The 19,587-nt window shown below is 45.8% G+C and overlaps 2 non-coding genes across 2 annotated transcripts; both read left to right on the top strand.

Moving 5' to 3' along the window:
- The first annotated feature begins 12,880 nt into the window (after positions 1–12,880).
- Positions 12,881–12,952, top strand: TRNAG-UCC (transfer RNA glycine (anticodon UCC)). The gene has a single exon. It is a non-coding gene; the product is annotated as a tRNA-Gly (tRNA).
- Positions 12,953–18,350: 5,398 nt separating this feature from the next.
- On the top strand, positions 18,351–18,422 carry TRNAE-UUC (transfer RNA glutamic acid (anticodon UUC)). Its single transcript has one exon. It is a non-coding gene; the product is annotated as a tRNA-Glu (tRNA).
- Positions 18,423–19,587: the final 1,165 nt, after the last annotated feature.

The raw sequence follows: 19,587 nt of genomic DNA, 5'->3' as shown, positions 1-19,587 counted from the left end.
TGTTGTCATAGTGACACCTGACCTCTGGCGGTTATAAATAGTGTGTGCAGAGCCAGACGTGTCAGTTGAGATTTGCTTTCAGCAGAGTAAGCTGCTTCCTTACAGAGTTCCTGTATTTGCATTGCTTATATCTCAGAAGACTCAGCGTAATCGTTCTGATTTCTGTAGTGATTGGCATTTATTGACATTTACTACTTATCTAGCGACTGTAATCGAATTTATTTCTCAATTACTCTATATAAAAAAAAAAGATGAGGAATTTTATCCTCACCATCTTTTTTATAGTAATACTTCCATGGGAAGTACACAGAAATGACATCAAAGACTCCCCAGAGTTCCACATGGAGGGAGACATGAAGATGACCCAAGAACCCGTGAAGGAAATGGTCAGACAATTGGAGAATGACCCCTCAGAGATCCGCATGGAACATAAGGAGGGGATCCTGAAAACAACGCAGCAGCCGGTGCAGATTCCATTGATTTTTACAATCTTGTACCCATGGGCTGTACCCAGAAATGACATCAGAGAGTCCCCAGAGATCCTCATGCAGGAGGAGGAGGACGACATGAAGATGACAGAACAGCCAGTGGAGGAAACGATCAGAAAATTGGAGAAGGAGCCTCCGGAACCCATCAGTTGGTTTTCACTCCTGGCCAACATTACAAACTGGCTTAATGGGACACTCCTCATATGTGTTCTCGTTCTGAGGTACATCCTACGCCAAAATAATCTGGCCACAATACTAGGACAATGTTTGATGTTCCTGCAGATGATTGAATTGATTTATCATGGGTACAATCTCTGGTACAGCAGGGGGCCAGCCTTTGAGAACACAGTCCTAACCCTGCTTACAAAAGCTGGTGATTGGTACCAATGGACGACTGCTGGGCTCCAGTCAGTCTGGTCCAGAGGGTGGGTGGCCTTAGAAAGCCCAATCACACCCATGCTTATGAATATTGTTGCTGAGCACCGGTCAGAATGCTTGCTGGGGCTTGTCACCATGCTGCTCCTACTGCTCCTAATATATTTCAAAGCGTTCTACCGGCTGTTCCGACCGACCAGTAGCAACTCCACCCCACCAGCAAATTATGTAATTCACCCTGAAGGTGGTGACACCATCCCACCAAAAAATGAAAATGCAGACAACGCTATGGAGGAAATGGACTTTCCCATTCCAAGCGTTGCAACCCCTAGGGATGACATCCGTGCTCACCTACGGGATTTATGCCGGCTAATGAAGAGGCGCAGCCCAACCAAGGAGTTCAGGCATGGAAAAATGTTTTTAAGGATAAGTGCCATCTTCCAACAGAGTGATGATCACCGATCGATGACCATCACATCGAAAAGTGACATCATCCAACCATTGAGTGATGACATCAGTTCTGGGGTTGACCAACTGACTGTCCATCCCAGCGTTGCACCTCCTAGGCATCGCAAACGTTCTCACCTATGGATTGAATTGTTGCTAAAGAAGACGTGCAGTCCAATGAGTGACATCATCTCACAGATTGATGTAACATTCATATCAATCAGTGACATCATCCAACCATCGAGTGATGACATCAATTCTGGGGTTGACCGACTGACTGTGCATCCCAGCGTCACATCTCCTAGGCATCGCAAACGTTCTCACCTACAGATTGAATTGTTGCTAAAGAAGACATGCAGTCCAATGAGTGACATCATCTCACAGATTGATGGAACATTCTTATCAATCAGTGACATCATCCAACCATCGAGTGATGACATCAGTTCTGGGGTTGACCAACTGACTGTCCATCCCAGCGTTGCACCTCCTAGGCATCGCAAACGTTCTCACCTATGGATTGAATTGTTGCTAAAGAAGACGTGCAGTCCAATGAGTGACATCATCTCACAGAGCGATGATAGCATCCCATCAAGAAGTGACATCATCCCACAGATTGATGGCACATTCCTATCAATCAGTGACATCCAACAATCGAGTGATGACATCAGTTCTGGGGTTGACCGACTGACTGTCCATCCCAGCGTCACATCTCCTAGGCATCGCAAACGTTCTCACCTACAGATTGAATTGTTGCTAAAGAAGACATGCAGTCCAATGAGTGACATCATCTCACAGATTGATGGAACATTCTTATCAATCAGTGACATCACCCAACCATCAAGTGATGACATCAGTTCTGGGGTTGACCAACTGACTGTCCATCCCAGCGTTGCACCTCCTAGGCATCGCAAACGTTCTCACCTACAGATTGAATTGTTGCTAAAGAAGACGTGCAGTCCAATGAGTGACATCATCTCACAGAGCGATGATAGCATCCCATCGACAAGTGACATCATCCCACAGATTGATGGAACATTCCTATCAATTAGTGACATCACCCAACCATCGAGTGATGACATCAGTTCTGGGGTTGACCGACTGACTGTCCATCCCAGCGTTGCACCTCCTAGGCATCGCAAACGTTCTCACCTACAGATTGAATTGTTGCTAAAGAAGACGTGCAGTCCAATGAGTGACATCATCTCACAGAGCGATGATAGCATCCCATCGACAAGTGACATCATCCCACAGATTGATGGAACATTCCTATCAATCAGTGACATCACCCAACCATCTAGGGATGACATCCGTTCTGGGGTTGACCGACTGACTGTCCATCCCAGCGTTGCACCTCCTAGGCATCACAAACGTTCTCACCTACAGATTGAATTGTTGCTAAAGAAGACATGCAGTCCAGTGAGTGACATCATCTCACAGAGCGATGATAGCATCCCATCAAGTGACATCATCCCACAGATTGATGGAACATTCCTATCAATCAGTGACATCACCCAACCATCGAGTGATGACATCAGTTCTGAGGTTGACCAACTGACTGTCCATCCCGGCGTTGCACCTCCTAGGCATCACAAACGTTCTCACCTACAGATTGAATTGTTGCTAAAAAAGACGTGCAGTCCAATGAGTGACATCATCTCACAGAGCGATGATAGCATCCCATCAAGTGACATCATCCCACAGATTAATTGCACATCCCTATCAATCAGTAACATCCAACAATCGAGTGATGACATCCGTTCTGGGGTTGACCGACTGACTGTCCATCCCAGCGTCACATCTCCTAGGCATCGCAAACGTTCTCACCTACAGATTGAATTGTTGCTAAAGAACACATGCAGTCCAATGAGTGACATCATCTCACAGATTGATGGAACATTCTTATCAATCAGTGACATCATCCAACCATCGAGTGATGACATCAGTTCTGGGGTTGACCGACTGACTGTCCATCCCAGCGTCACACCTCCTAGGCATCGCAAACGTTCTCACCTACAGATTGAATTGTTGCTAAAGAAGACGTGCAGTCCAATGAGTGACATCATCTCACAGAGCGATGATAGCATCCCATCAACAAGTGACATCATCCCACAGATTGATGGCACATTCCTATCAATCAGTGACATCCAACAATCGAGTGATGACATCAGTTCGGAGGTTGACCAACTGACTGTCCATCCCAGCGTTGCACCTCCTAGGCATCGCAAACGTTCTCACCTACAGATTGAATTGTTGCTAAAGAAGACATGCAGTCCAATGAGTGACATCATCTCACAGATTGATGGAACATTCTTATCAATCAGTGACATCATCCAACCATCGAGTGATGACATCAGTTCTGGGGTTGACCAACTGACTGTCCATCCCAGCGTTGCACCTCCTAGGCATCGCAAACGTTCTCACCTATGGATTGAATTGTTGCTAAAGAAGACGTGCAGTCCAATGAGTGACATCATCTCACAGATTGATGGAACATTCCTATCAATCAGTTACATCATCCAACCATCGAGTGATGACATCAGTTCAGGGGTTGACCAACTGACTGTCCATCCCGGCGTTGCACCTCCTAGGCATCGCAAACGTTCTCACCTACAGATTGAATTGTTGCTAAAGAAGACGTGCAGTCCAATGAGTGACATCATCTCACAGAGCGATGATAGCATCCCATCGACAAGTGACATCATCCCACAGATTGATGGAACATTCCTATCAATTAGTGACATCACCCAACCATCTAGGGATGACATCAGTTCTGGGGTTGACCGACTGACTGTCCATCCCAGCGTTGCACCTCCTAGGCATCGCAAACGTTCTCACCTACAGATTGAATTGTTGCTAAAGAAGACGTGCAGTCCAATGAGTGACATCATCTCACAGATTGATGGAACATTCCTATCAATCAGTGACATCCAACCATCGAGTGATGACATCAGTTCTGGGGTTGACCGACTGAATGTCCATCCCAGCGTCACACCTCCTAGGCATCGCAAACGTTCTCACCTACAGATTGAATTGGTGCTAAAGAAGACGTGCAGTCCAATGAGTGACATCATCTCACAGATTGATGGAACATTCCTATCAATCAGTGACATCCAACCATCGAGTGATGACATCAGTTCTGGGTTTGACCGACTGACTGTCCATCCCGGCGTTGCACCTCCTAGGCATCGCAAACGTTCTCACCTACAGATTGAATTGTTGCTAAAGAAGACGTGCAGTCCAATGAGTGACATCATCTCACAGAGCGATGATAGCATCCCATCAAGTGACATCATCCCACAGATTGATGGCACATCCCTATCAATCAGTAACATCCAACAATCGAGTGATTAAAACCGTTCTGGGGTTGACCGACTGACTGTCCATCCCAGCGTCACATCTCCTAGGCATCGCAAACAATCTCACCTACAGATTGAATTGTTGCTAAAGAAGACGTGCAGTCCAATGAGTGACATCATCTCACAGATTGATGGAACATTCTTATCAATCAGTGACATCATCCATCTATCGAGTGATGACATCAGTTCTGGGGTTCACCGACTGACTGTCCATCCCAGCGTTGCACCTCCTAGGCATCGCAAACGTTCTCACATACAGATTGAATTGTTGCTAAAGAAGACGTGCAGTCCAATGAGTGACATCATCTCACAGAGCGATGATAGCATCCCATCGACAAGTGACATCATCCCACAGATTGATGGAACGTTCCTATCAATCAGTGACATCACCCAACCATCTAGGGATGACATCAGTTCTGGGGTTGACCGACTGACTGTCCATCCCAGCGTTGCACCTCCTAGGCATCGCAAACGTTCTCACATACAGATTGAATTGTTGCTAAAGAAGACATGCAGTCCAGTGAGTGACATCATCTCACAGAGCTATGATAGCATCCCATCGACAAGTGACATCATCCCACAGATTGATGCTACATTCCTATCAATCAGTGACCATCACTTCGATCAGTGAACAATTATCAGCAAATTATCGAGTTCTGGGGTTGGAATCGCATCCGTTATCACCTACGGAATTTATTGCGGCTAAAGAAGAAGCGCAGGCCAAAATTCAGGTCTGCCAGAAGCCTTAAAATTGAACTATACTGCGGTGATAGAGGGGTGTAGGAAGTGGGGTAGGGGGAAGTGGGGTAGGGGGAGGGGGTGTAAAAAGTGGGGGGAGGGGGTGTAGGAACAGAGGGGGTAGTGATGGGGGGGTAGTGGGAGAGGGTGTAAGAAGTGGGGGGAGGGGATGTAAGAAGAGAGGGGGTGTAGGAAGAGAGGGGTAGTGATAGAGGGGTGTAGGAAGTGGGGTAGGGGGGGGGGTGTAAGAAGTAGGGGGAGGGGGTGTAAGAAGAGAGGGGTAGTGATAGAGGGGTGTAGGAAGTGGAGTAGGGGGAGGGGGTGTAAGAAGTAGGGGGAGGGGGTGTAGGAAGAGAGGGGGTAGTGAGAGACAAGACAATTGTCTGTTCCTAGAAGAGGACTGAACAATAAGTCCACATATAGGAGAAGTTCTGCTTTAAGATCGGGCAGCACAGAGGCTTAGTAGTTAGCACTTCTGCCTTGCAGCACGGGGGTGTTTGCCTGTTTGGTTCATATCCTGACCAGGACACTGTCTGCATGGAGTCTGCATGTTCTCCATGTGCTTGTGTGGGTTTCCTCCTACAGCCCAAAGACATGCTGGTAGGTTAAATGGCTCCATTCATTCCCAAGATGGCTGTTTAACCTCTTAAGTGCTTTGAGTGGACATCACTGATTTACCCCGCTCAGCGGGGGCGGCCTTAGAGAACTGAGGCCGTATATGGGCAGCACAGAGGCTTAGTGGTGAGCCTTGCAGCACTGGGGTCCATGGTTCAAATCCTGACCAGGACACTATCTGCATGGAGTTTGCATGTTCTCCCTGTGCTTGCGTGGGTTTCCTCCGGGTACTCCGGTTTCCTCCCACACTCCAAAAACATGCTACTTTGTGTTGGTGGTGCAGTGGTGAGCATAGCTGCTTTTTCAGCAGCTGACCCGGGTTCAATTCCCGGCCAACACAATCTCACAAGATTTCTTCCTTTCCTTATAGGTGCTTTGTGTCCCAAGAGGGAAAAGTCACGAGTATTGAGAATCTATTAATGATGGAATAAAATGTAAACCAAAACCAATGAAGTGAATGTGTCGTATGTTTGTATAGATTTTATTAAACACTTTTAAAGAATTGAATCCTTGCAGGGGGGATGTGATTGATTTGTGTTCCCATTTTCAGCCTGTAGGTGGAGCACTCGGCTCCTTTTCACGTATTTACTAGGCCCGGGGTGTCCAAACTTTCCAGTACAAGGGCCACATTGTAGAGTTTACAAAAATTTGAGGGTCAATAAAATCAAAGTCCCCATTATAGCCTCCCCTTACCTCCTCAAGATCCCTCCTTGCTATGGGGCACTCTATACTATACTTTGCCCCTTTCTATGGCGCACTCTATACTATACTTTGCCCCTTTCTATGGGGCACTCTATACTATACTTTGCCCCTTTCTATGGGGCACTCTATACTATACTTTGCCCCTTTCTATGGGGCACTCTATACTATACTTTGCCCCTTTCTATGGCGCACTCTATACTATACTTTGCCCCTTTCTATGGGGCACTCTATACTATACTTTGCCCCTTTCTATGGGGCACTCTATACTATACTTTGCCCCTTTCTATGGGGCACTCTATACTATACTTTGCCCCTTGCTATGGGGCATAGCTTTGCTTGCATACACACGGTTACACAAAAGTTTTCTGAACTTACGACCATCAATTCAGCCAGTAAAAGTGCGATGGAGCGTACACACGGTCACATTTTCACACCAAAAGCTCTCATCGGACTTTTGCTGGCGGAATTTCCTCTCGTGTGTACGCGGCATTAGTGTGTGATTTGTCCCCCGCAATATCACATCCCGCTATAAGTTGCTGATCTCCACCATTACTAGTAAAGAAATAAATAACATGCAGCCGCACAGAGGTGAGCCAAGGGCTTGTTCACATGTCAAGTCGGAGGGGTGGTAAAACCACATGGTGGAGATGGTTTTACCCCCCGACTGCCCCCCCTTTAGCTGGGGGTGTACCCGGGGTGAATGGGGCTGCACTGCCACCTACAGCTGTGGGCATTGCACGGTGATGAGGCATTTACCGGCTTAGAACAGCTGAGGAGGCAACATATCGCTTCTTTACCGCCTGACAAATGCCTCTGAAGAGCGATCTGTGTGGGTTGCTTTTCAGAGGAGCAGCAGTCCTTGCTGTTATCACAAACAAGAGGTAAAAACAGCAGTTGTGACCGTCAAGGAATAGGGGGGTCAGGAGGACAAGGAGCCCCCCATATATAAATGTACAAATAATACTAATGAGAATAATAATGAGGATTGTGGGTAATAAGAGGTGGGTGGGGGATGGGCAGTGCTGATCACATGACATACAATGCACCATTCTATTATTACATGGTGAGGATTACAAATCTTTATTGATAATAATGATGACAGACAATAACAACAATGACTCCTCCCCTCCCCCCTCTCCCCCCGGTGTCTCCTCCCCTCGGGGGTTCCACTCACTGCTGTGTCCCTTCTTCCAGCACTTCCCCTTCCCGGCCACCCCGGGGCGCAGCTTCCCCACCCCCACCCTCCATCCACCCCGACCACCGGGGCACACCGATCTGCCGGAGTTCTATGGTGATGGGTGTTACAGGAGGATATCTATGGTGATGGGATCCTAAAGGAGGAGATGAATGTTGCTTCCCTCTACCGGCACCTGTGTGCATTACACCCGAGGATGTACAGGCAACCGTTTTATTATATCATTATTATTATTCCACTTACTAATCTTATTATTTCTGGAAAGATTTACCATAATATTCAATTATTTAAAATAATACATATTATTACAATTTATATTATACCAATAACAATATAACATTATATATAATAAAATAAATAGTAATAATAATTTTAATACATTTAAATTTAATAATAATATATATATATATATATATATATATATATATATATATATATATATATATTTTTTTTTATTATTATTATTATTATTATTATTAATACATTTAAATGTATTATAATTATTATTTATTTGATTAATTAAAATAATAATTTATTTTTAATAAAATAGTTTATGATAATATTAATAATAAATGATGATCTGATCTTCTAATAACTATATTTATGTATTTCTGTGTTATTTGCCCCTACAGACTATAAATCATATTAATATTCCTCCCATGACTCCATTATTCTCATAAAGTCTTTTATTATACCTACGGATTCCCAATAGGAAACATTCTTGTTCACTCAATATGTAGCCAATCAGATCGCAGCAGCCACTGTTCAGCTTCCCCTGCTGCAATCTTATTGGCTCACAAGACCACTCCCTATGATGTCACACTGTGCTGGTCACATGACCTGGCACACTGTGTTGTCATAGTGACACCTGACCTCTGGCGGTTATAAATAGTGTGTGCAGAGCCAGAGTATCAGTTGAGATTTGCTTTCAGCAGAGTAAGCTGCTTCCTTACAGAGTTCCTGTATTTGCATTGCTTTATATCTCAGAAGACTCAGCGTAATCGTTCTGATTTCTGTAGTGATTGGCATTTATTGACATTTACTACTTATCTAGCGACTGTAATTGAATTTATTTCTCAATTACTCTATATAAAAAAAGATGAGGAATTTTATCCTCGCCATCTTTTTTATAGTAATACTTCCATGGGAAGTACACAGAAATGACATCAAAGACTCCCCAGAGTTCCACATGGAGGGAGACATGAAGATGACCCAAGAACCCGTGAAGGAAATGGTCAGACAATTGGAGAATGACCCCTCAGAGATCCGCATGGAACATAAGGAGGGGATCCTGAAAACAACGCAGCAGCCGGTGCAGATTCCATTGATTTTTACAATCTTGTACCCATGGGCTGTACCCAGAAATGACATCAGAGAGTCCCCAGAGATCCTCATGCAGGAGGAGGAGGACGACATGAAGATGACAGAACAGCCAGTGGAGGAAACGATCAGAAAATTGGAGAAGGAGCCTCCGGAACCCATCAGTTGGTTTTCACTCCTGGCCAACACTACAAACTGGCTTAATGGGACACTCCTCATATGTGTTCTCGTTCTGAGGTACATCCTACGCCAAAATAATCTGGCCACAATACTAGGACAATGTTTGATGTTCCTGCAGATGATTGAATTGATTTATCATGGGTACAATCTCTGGTACAGCAGGGGGCCAGCCTTTGAGAACACAGTCCTAACCCTGCTTACAAAAGCTGGTGATTGGTACCAATGGACGACTGCTGGGCTCCAGTCAGTCTGGTCCAGAGGGTGGGTGGCCTTAGAAAGCCCAATCACACCCATGCTTATGAATATTGTTGCTGAGCACCGGTCAGAATGCTTGCTGGGGCTTGTCACCATGCTGCTCCTACTGCTCCTAATATATTTCAAAGCGTTCTACCGGCTGTTCCGACCGACCAGTAGCAACTCCACCCCACCAGCAAATGATGTCATTCACCCTGAAGGTGGTGACTCCATCCCACCAAAAAATGAAAATGCAGACAACGCTATGGAGGAAATGGACTTTCCCATTCCAAGCGTTGCAACCCCTAGGGATGACATCCGTGCTCACCTACGGGATTTATGCCGGCTAATGAAGAGGCGCAGGCCAACCAAGGAGTTCAGGCATGGCAAAATGTTTTTAAGGATAAGTGCCATCTTCCAACAGAGTGATGATCACCGATCGATGACCATCACATCGAAAAGTGACATCATCCAACCATTGAGTGATGACATCAGTTCTGGTGTTGACCAACTGACTGTCCATCCCAGCGTTGCACCTCCTAGGCATCGCAAACGTTCTCACCTATGGATTGAATTGTTGCTAAAGAAGACGTGCAGTCCAATGAGTGACATCATCTCACAGATTGATGTAACATTCATATCAATCAGTGACATCATCCGACCATCGAGTGATGACATCAATTCTGGGGTTGACCGCCTGACTGTCCATCCCAGCGTCACATCTCCTAGGCATCGCAAACGTTCTCACCTACAGATTGAATTGTTGCTAAAGAAGACATGCAGTCCAATGAGTGACATCATCTCACAGATTGATGGAACATTCTTATCAATCAGTGACATCACCCAACCATCGAGTGATGACATCAGTTCTGGGGTTGACCAACTGACTGTCCATCCCAGCGTTGCACCTCCTAGGCATCGCAAACGTTCTCACCTATGGATTGAATTGTTGCTAAAGAAGACGTGCAGTCCAATGAGTGACATCATCTCACAGATTGATGGAACATTCCTATCAATCAGTGACATCATCCAACCATCGGGTGATGACATCAGTTCTGGGGTTGACCAACTGACTGTCCATCCCAGCGTTGCACCTCCTAGGCATCGCAAACGTTCTCACCTACAGATTGAATTGTTGCTAAAGAAGACGTGCAGTCCAATGAGTGACATCATCTCACAGAGCGATGATAGCATCCCGTCAACAAGTGACATCATCCCACAGATTGATGGCACATTCCTATCAATCAGTGACATCCAACCATCGAGTGATGACATCAGTTCTGGGGTTGACCGACTGACTGTCCATCCCAGCGTCACATCTCCTAGGCATCGCAAACGATCTCACCTACAGATTGAATTGTTGCTAAAGAAGACATGCAGTCCAATGAGTGACATCATCTCACAGATTGATGGAACATTCCTATCAATCAGTGACATCATCCAACCATCGAGGGATGACATCAGTTCTGGGGTTGACCGACTGACTGTCCATCCCAGCGTTGCACCTCCTAGGCATCGCAAACGTTCTCACCTACAGATTGAATTGTTGCTAAAGAAGACGTGCAGTCCAATGAGTGACATCATCTCACAGAGCGATGATAGCATCCCATCAAGTGACATCATCCCACAGATTGATTGCACATCCCTATCAATCAGTAACATCCAACAATCGAGTGATGACATCCGTTCTGGGGTTGACCGACTGACTGTCCATCCCAGCGTCACATCTCCTAGGCATCGCAAACGTTCTCACCTACAGATTGAATTGTTGCTAAAGAAGACGTGCAGTCCAATGAGTGACATCATCTCACAGATTGATGGAACATTCTTATCAATCAGTGACATCATCCAACCATCGAGTGATGACATCAGTTCTGGGGTTGACCGACTGACTGTCCATCCCAGCGTCACACCTCCTAGGCATCGCAAACGTTCTCACCTACAGATTGAATTGTTGCTAAAGAAGACGTGCAGTCCAATGAGTGACATCATCTCACAGAGCGATGATAGCATCCCATCGACAAGTGACATCATCCCACAGATTGATGGAACATTCCTATCAATCAGTGACATCACCCAACCATCTAGGGATGACATCAGTTCTGGGGTTGACTGACTGACTGTCCATCCCAGCGTTGCACCTCCTAGGCATCGCAAACGTTCTCACCTACAGATTGAATTGTTGCTAAAGAAGACGTGCAGTCCAATGAGTGACATCATCTCACAGAGCGATGATAGCATCCCATCAACAAGTGACATCATCCCACAGATTGATGCTACATTCCTATCAATCAGTGACCATCACTTCGATCAGTGAACAATTATCAGCAAATTATCGAGTTCTGGGGTTGGAATCGCTTCCGTTATCACCTACGGAATTTATTGCGGCTAAAGAAGAAGCGCAGGCCAAAATTCAGGTCTGCCAGAAGCCTTAAAATTGAACTATACTGCGGTGATAGAGGGGTGTAGGAAGTGGGGTAGGGGGAAGTGGGGTAGGGGGAGGGGGTGTAAGAAGTGGGGGGAGGGGGTGTAGGAACAGAGGGGGTAGTGATGGGGGGGGTAGTGGGAGAGGGTGTAAGAAGTGGGGGGAGGGGATGTAAGAAGAGAGGGGGTGTAGGAAGAGAGGGGTAGTGATAGAGGGGTGTAGGAAGTGGGGTAGGGGGAGGGGGTGTAAGAAGTAGGGGGAGGGGGTGTAGGAAGAGAGGGGGTAGTGAGAGACAAGACAATTGTCTGTTCCTAGAAGAGGACTGAACAATAAGTCCACATATAGGAGAAGTTCTTCTTTAAGATCGGGCAGCACAGAGGCTTAGTAGTTAGCACTTCTGCCTTGCAGCACTGGGGTGTTTGCCTGTTTGGTTCATATCCTGACCAGGACACTGTCTGCATGGAGTCTGCATGTTCTCCATGTGCTTGTGTGGGTTTCCTCCTACAGCCCAAAGACATGCTGGTAGGTTAAATGGCTCCATTCATTCCCAAGATGGCTGTTTAACCTCTTAAGTGCTTTGAGTGGACATCGCTGATTTACCCCGCTCAGCGGGGGCGGCCTTAGAGAACAGAGGCCGCATGTGGGCAGCACAGAGGCTTAGTGGTGAGCCTTTCAGCACTGGGGTCCATGGTTCAAATCCTGACCAGGACACTATCTGCATGGAGTTTGCATGTTCTCCCTGTGCTTGCGTGGGTTTCCTCCGGGTACTCCGGTTTCCTCCCACACTCCAAAAACATGCTACTTTGTGTTGGTGGTGCAGTGGTGAGCATAGCTGCCTTCCCAGCAGCTGACCCGGGTTCAGTTCCCGGCCAACACAATCTCACAAGATTTCTTCCTTTCCTTATAGGTGCTTTGTGTTCCAAGAGGGAAAAGTCACGAGTATTGAGAATCTATTAATGATGGGATAAAATGTAAACCAAAACCAATGAAGTGAATGTGTCGTATGTTTGTATAGATTTTATTAAACACTTTTAAAGAATTGAATCCTTGCAGGGGGATGTGATTGTTTTGTGTTCCCATTTTCAGCCTGTAGGTGGAGCACTCGGCTCCTTTTCACGTATTTACTAGGCCCGGGGTGTCCAAACTTTCCAGTACAAGGGCCACATTGTAGAGTTTACAAAAATTTGAGGGTCAATAAAATCAAAGTCCCCATTATAGCCTCCCCTTACCTCCTCAAGATCCCTCCTTGCTATGGGGCACTCTATACTATACTTTGCCCCTTTCTATGGGGCACTCTATACTATACTTTGCCCCTTCCTATGGGGGACTCTATACTATACTTTGCCCCTTTCTATGGGGCACTCTATACTATACTTTGCCCCTTTCTATGGGGCACTCTATACTATACTTTGCCCCTTGCTATGGGGCACTCTATACTATACTTTGCCCCTTGCTATGGGGCACTCTATACTATACTTTGCCCCTTGCTATGGGGCACTCTATACTATACTTTGCCCCTTGCTATGGGGCACTCTATACTATACTTTGCCCCTTTCTATGGGGCACTCTATACTATACTTTGCCCCTTTCTATGGGGCACTCTATACTATACTTTGCCCCTTCCTATGGGGGACTCTATACTATACTTTGCCCCTTTCTATGGGGCACTCTATACTATACTTTGCCCCTTTCTATGGGGCACTCTATACTATACTTTGCCCCTTGCTATGGGGCACTCTATACTATACTTTGCCCCTTGCTATGGGGCACTCTATACTATACTTTGCCCCTTGCTATGGGGCACTCTATACTATACTTTGCCCCTTGCTATGGGGCACTCTATACTATACTTTGCCCCTTGCTATGGGGCACTCTATACTATACTTTGCCCCTTGCTATGGGGCACTCTATACTATACTTTGCCCCTTTCTATGGGGCACTCTATACTATACTTTGCCCCTTTCTATGGGGCACTCTATACTATACTTTGCCCCTTGCTATGGGGCACAGCTTGGCTTGCATACACACAGTCACACAAAAGTTTACTGAACTTACGACCATCAACTCCGCCAGTAAAAGTGCGATGGAGCGTACACACGGTCACATTTTCACACCAAAAGCTCTCATCGGACTTTTGCTGGTGGAATTTCCTCTCGTGTGTACGCGACATTAGTGTGTGATTTGTCCCCCGCAATATCACATCCCGCTATAAGTCGCTGATCTCCACCATTACTAGTAAAGAAATAAATAACATGCAGCCACACAGAGGTGAGCCAAGGGCTTGTTCACATGTCAAGTCGGAGGGGTGGTAAAACCACATGGTGGAGATGGTTTTACCCCCCGACTGCCCCCCCTTTAGCTGGGGGTGTACCCGGGGTGAATGGGGCTGCACTGCCACCTACAGCTGTGTGCATTGCACGGTGATGAGGCATTTACCGGCTTAGAACAGCTGAGGAGGCAACATATCGCTTCTTTACCGCCTGACAAATGCCTCTGAAGAGCGATCTGTGTGGGTTGTTTTTTAGAGGAGCAGCAGTCCTCGCTGTTATCACAAACAAGAGGTAAAAACAGCAGTTGTGACCGTCCAGGAATAGGGGGGTCAGGAGGACAAGGAGCCCCCCATATATAAATGTACAAATAATACTAATGAGAATAATAATGAAGATTGTGGGTAATAAGAGGTGGGTGGGGGATGGGCAGTGCTGATCACATGACATACAATGCACCATTCTATTATTACATGGTGTGGATTACAAATCTTTATTGATAATAATGATGACAGACAATAACAATAATGACTCCTCCCCTCCCCCCTCTCCCCCGGTGTCTCCTCCCCTCAGGGGTTCCACTCACTGCTGTGTCCCTTCTTCCAGCACTTCCCCTTCCCGGCCACCCCGGGGCGCAGCTTCCCCACCCCCACCTTCCATCCACCCCGACCACCGGGGCACACCGATCTGCCGGAGTTCTATGGTGATGGGTGTTACAGGAGGAAATCTATGGTGATGGGATCCTACAGGAGGAGATGAATGTTGCTGCCCTCTACCGGCACCTGTGTACATTACACCCGAGGATGTACAGGCAACTGTTTTATTATATCATTATTATTATTCCACTTACTAATCTTATTATTATTTCTGGAAAGATTTACCATAATATTCAATTATTTAAAATAATACATATTATTACAATTTATATTATACCAATAACAATATAACATATATATATAATAAAATAAATAGTAATAATAATTTTAATACATTTAAATTTAATAATATATATATATATATATATATATATATATATATATATATATATATAATTATTATTATTATTATTATTAATACATTTAAATGTATTATAATTATTATTTATTTGATTAAAATAATAGTTTATTTCTAATAAAATAGTTTATGATAATATTAATAATAAATGATGATCTGATCTTCTAATAACTATATTTATGTATTTCTGTGTAATTTGTTCCTACAGACTATAAATCATATTAATATTCCTCCCATGACTCCATTATTCTCATAAAGTCTCTTATTATACCTACGGATTCCCAATAGGAAACATTCTTGTTTATCCAATATGTAGCCAATCAGATTGCAGCAGCCACTGTTCAGCTTCCCCTGCTGCAATCTTATTGGCCCACAAGACAACCCCCTATGATGTCACACTGTGCTGGTCACATGACCTGGCACACTGTGTTGTCATAGTGACACCTGACCTCTGGCGGTTATAAATAGTGAGTGCAGAACCAGAATTCTCAGTTGAGATTTGCTTTCAGCAGAGTAAGCTGCTTCCTTACAGAGTTCCTGTATTTGCATTGCTTTATATCTCAGAAGACTCAGCGTAATCGTTCTGATTTCTGTAGTGATTGGCATTTATTGACATTTACTACTTATCTAGTGACTGTAATTGAATTTATTTCTCAATTACTCTATATAAAAAAAAAAAAAGATGAGGAATTTTATCCTCGCCATCTTTTTTATAGTAATGCTTGCATGGGAAGTACACAGAAATGACATCAAAGACTCCCCAGAGTTCCACATGGAGGGAGACATGAAGATGACCCAAGAACCCGTGAAGGAAATGGTCAGACAATTGGAGAATGACCCCTCAGAGATCCGCATGGAACATAAGGAGGGGATCCTGAAAACAACGCAGCAGCCGGTGCAGATTCCATTGGTTTTTACAATCTTGTACCCATGGGCTGTACCCAGAAATGACATCAGAGAGTCCCCAGAGATCCGCATGGAACATAAGGAGGGGATCACGAGAACAACGCAGCAGCCGGTGCAGATTCCATTGATTTTTAGAATCTTGTACCCATGGGCTGTCATGATATGTATTTACATTCTGAAGAACATTCTGCACCAAAATTTCCTGGCCAGAATATTAGAATACTATTTGAAGTTCCTGCAGCTGAGAGGATTCATGTATCTACTGATCTATATCTGGAACAACAGGGGGCCAGCCTTTGAGAACATAATCCTACCCCTGCCTATAATCGCTGGTGAATGGTACCAATGGGTGGTCACTGGGCTCTGGGCAGTCTACTCCAAGGGGTGGGCAGCCTTAGAGAACACAGTCCCACCCCTGCTCATAAATGCTGGTGAATGGTACCAATGGGTTGTCACTGGGCTCTGGTCAGTCGGGTCCAAGGGGTGGGCAGCCTTAGAGAACACAGTCCCACCCCTGCTCATAAATGCTGGTGAATGGTACCAATGGGTGGTCACTGGGCTCTGGTCAGTCGGGTCCAAGGGGTGGGTGACCCTAGAGAACACAGTCCTACCCGTACTTATAAAAATTGTTACTGAGCACCAGTCAGAATGCTTTCTGGGGTTTATCGCCATGCTGGTGGTACTGCTCGTAATATATTTCAAGCCATTCTACAGACTGTTCAGACCAACAAGTAGCAACATCACCCCACCAAGTGACGCTATTCTACCAGCAACTGAGGACACTATCCCACCAAGTGAAGATGAAGAGAGCAGCATGGAGGAGGTTGACTTTCCTATTCCCAGAGTCGCTCCTCCTAGGGATCTCATCCGTGCTCACGTACGGGATTTATGCCGGTCAGTAAAGAAGCGCAGGCCATCCAAAGTGTTCAAGGTTGGCAACATAATCCCAACAAGCCAGGACATCATTCCTCCAAGTGAAAATGTGGCCAGCACTGTGGAAGAGACAGATGTACCTGTTTCCAAACATGCATCTCCTCAGGATTACCTACGTGACCCGCTACGCCAGCGAACGAAGAGTGGCATCATGTCAGTGAGTGATGACAGCATTCCACCAAGTGACATCATTCTTCCAGCAAATGCTGTCATCCTTCCACCAAGCAAAATTGCAGAGAGCACTATGGAGGAGACCGGATTTCCCATTGCCAGCGTCGCACCTAAGAGGAAGAATACTGGGCCTTGGAGTGATCAGAGCTTTCTAGCCACATACATGACCTCAGCGATGGGTTCCGGCCATAGGCCACGATGGACTACATTTACTGTCCATCCAAGCGTCGCACGTCGTAGGAAAAACGTGAAAAGATCTATGGACAATTTCCAACGTTGAGTGGTGCTGTATTACCAGAAAAGGAAATCCATGCTGGGAATTAAAATAAGTAGACAAGGAGGGGGTGTAAGAAGTGGGGGGTAGTGAGAGGTTGGGGAGGGGGGAGTAGGAAGAGAGGGGTAGTAAGAGAGGGGGAGGGGGTAGTGGGAGAGGGATGTAAGAAGTGGGGGGGTGTAGGAACAGAAGGGGTAGTGGGTGTAAGAAGAGGGGGAGGGGGGTGTAGGAAGAGAGGGGGTAGTGAGAGAAGGTGGAGGGGGTGTAAGAAGTGGGGGAGGGGGTGTAGGAAGAGAGGGGGTAGTGAGAGACAAGACAATTGGCTGTTCCTAGAAGAATGAAGAGCCAGGCTTCCACATTTAAATGAGTTGTCCTGTCCCTGCCTGTCTAAATTTCAGGTCACCCCCATGGCTAGCTCATGTCCTCTTACATAAGACAGAGCCTATCCATGGAGTAGAGACACTATACAGACCAGAGGACATGTATTTATCCCATTCCACACAAAGGACATCACCAATATTGTAGGCCACGTACAGAGGCCGCATGTGGGCAGCACAGAGGCTTAGTGGTGAGCCTTGCAGCACTTGGGTCCATGGTTCAAATCCTGACCAGGACACTATCTGCATGGAGTTTGCATGTTCTCCCTGTGCTTGCGTGGGTTTCCTCCGGGTACTCCGGTTTCCTCCCACACTCCAAAAACATGCTACTTTGTGTTGGTGGTGCAGTGGTGAGCATAGCTGCTTTTCAAGCAGTTGACCCGGGTTCGATTCCCGGCCAACACAATCTCACAAGATGGCTGTCTCAGCTGGTGTCACCCAACTTTCCATGATATCTGTATATACAATGTTCTCTCTTCAGTACTGTGCAAAGGTTTTAGCCAGGTCTTTTGGCTATAACCGCTTCAACTCTTCTGGGAAGGCCATCCACAAGGTTTAGGAGATGTGTCTATGGGAATGCTTGACCATTCTTCCAGAAGCGCATTTGTGAGGTCAGGCAGTGATGTTGGATGAGAAGGCTCGGCTCGCAAGTCTCCACTCTAATTCATCCCAAAGGTGGTCTATCGGGTGAAGGCCAGTAAAGTTCCTCCACCCCAAACTCTCTGATCCATGTTTTATGGACGTTGCTTTGTGCACTGGTCCAAGTCATTTGGTGGAGGGGGGATTATGGTGTGGGGGGTTGTCTTTCAGGGTTTGGGCTTGACCCCTTAGTTCCAAGTGAAGGGAACTCTTAAGGCATCAGCATACCAAGACATTTTGGACAATTTTATGCTCCCAACTTTGTGGGAACAGTTTGGGGACGGCCCCTTCCTGTTCCAACATGACTGCCCACCAGTGCAGAAGGCAAGGTCCATAAAGACATGGATGAGCAAGTTTGGGGTGGTGCCAGGCCTTCTTGTCCAACATCAGTGCCCAACCTCACAAATGCACCTCTAAACCTTGTGGATGGCCTTCCCAGAAGAGTTGAATCTGTTGTAGCTGCATAGAGGCCGGCCAACTCAATATTGAACCCTACGGACTAAGACTGGGATGCCACTGAAGTCCATGTGCGTGTAAAGGCAGGTGTCCCAATACTTTTGGCAATATAGTGGATATTATTTTTTCATTGTGCTGTATATAGCTCCTTCATGATGACGTCTCATTTAGCCTCCTCTCTGTATATTTATTTAGTACAATAAATAATATGGAGTCTGTGTGCAGCTGTCTTGCTTTTTATATGTTGATTATTTGACAGATTGATGTTTAATTTCATTTTTGATGGACGGGAAGGCCAAATCCACGAATGCAGTGAAATGGTGATGCAGAACAATGTTGGTGTATTGAGGGGGTGGTGTAGCTGGAGAATACAGAAATAGTGCGCTGCCTATTACCCAAACCCTATAAAGCGGGAAGTCGCCGGAGCCATATAGAAAATGAAAATGCTTTCTATGACGTCACAATGTTCCTCCTA

Source organism: Lithobates pipiens, unplaced genomic scaffold (assembly GCF_037356315.1).
Source record: "Lithobates pipiens isolate NorthernLeopardFrog02 unplaced genomic scaffold, aLitPip1_a1.2 Scaffold_25, whole genome shotgun sequence".
Lineage (NCBI taxonomy): Eukaryota > Metazoa > Chordata > Amphibia > Anura > Ranidae > Lithobates > Lithobates pipiens.
This window is presented reverse-complemented; position numbering and strand designations above follow the sequence as displayed.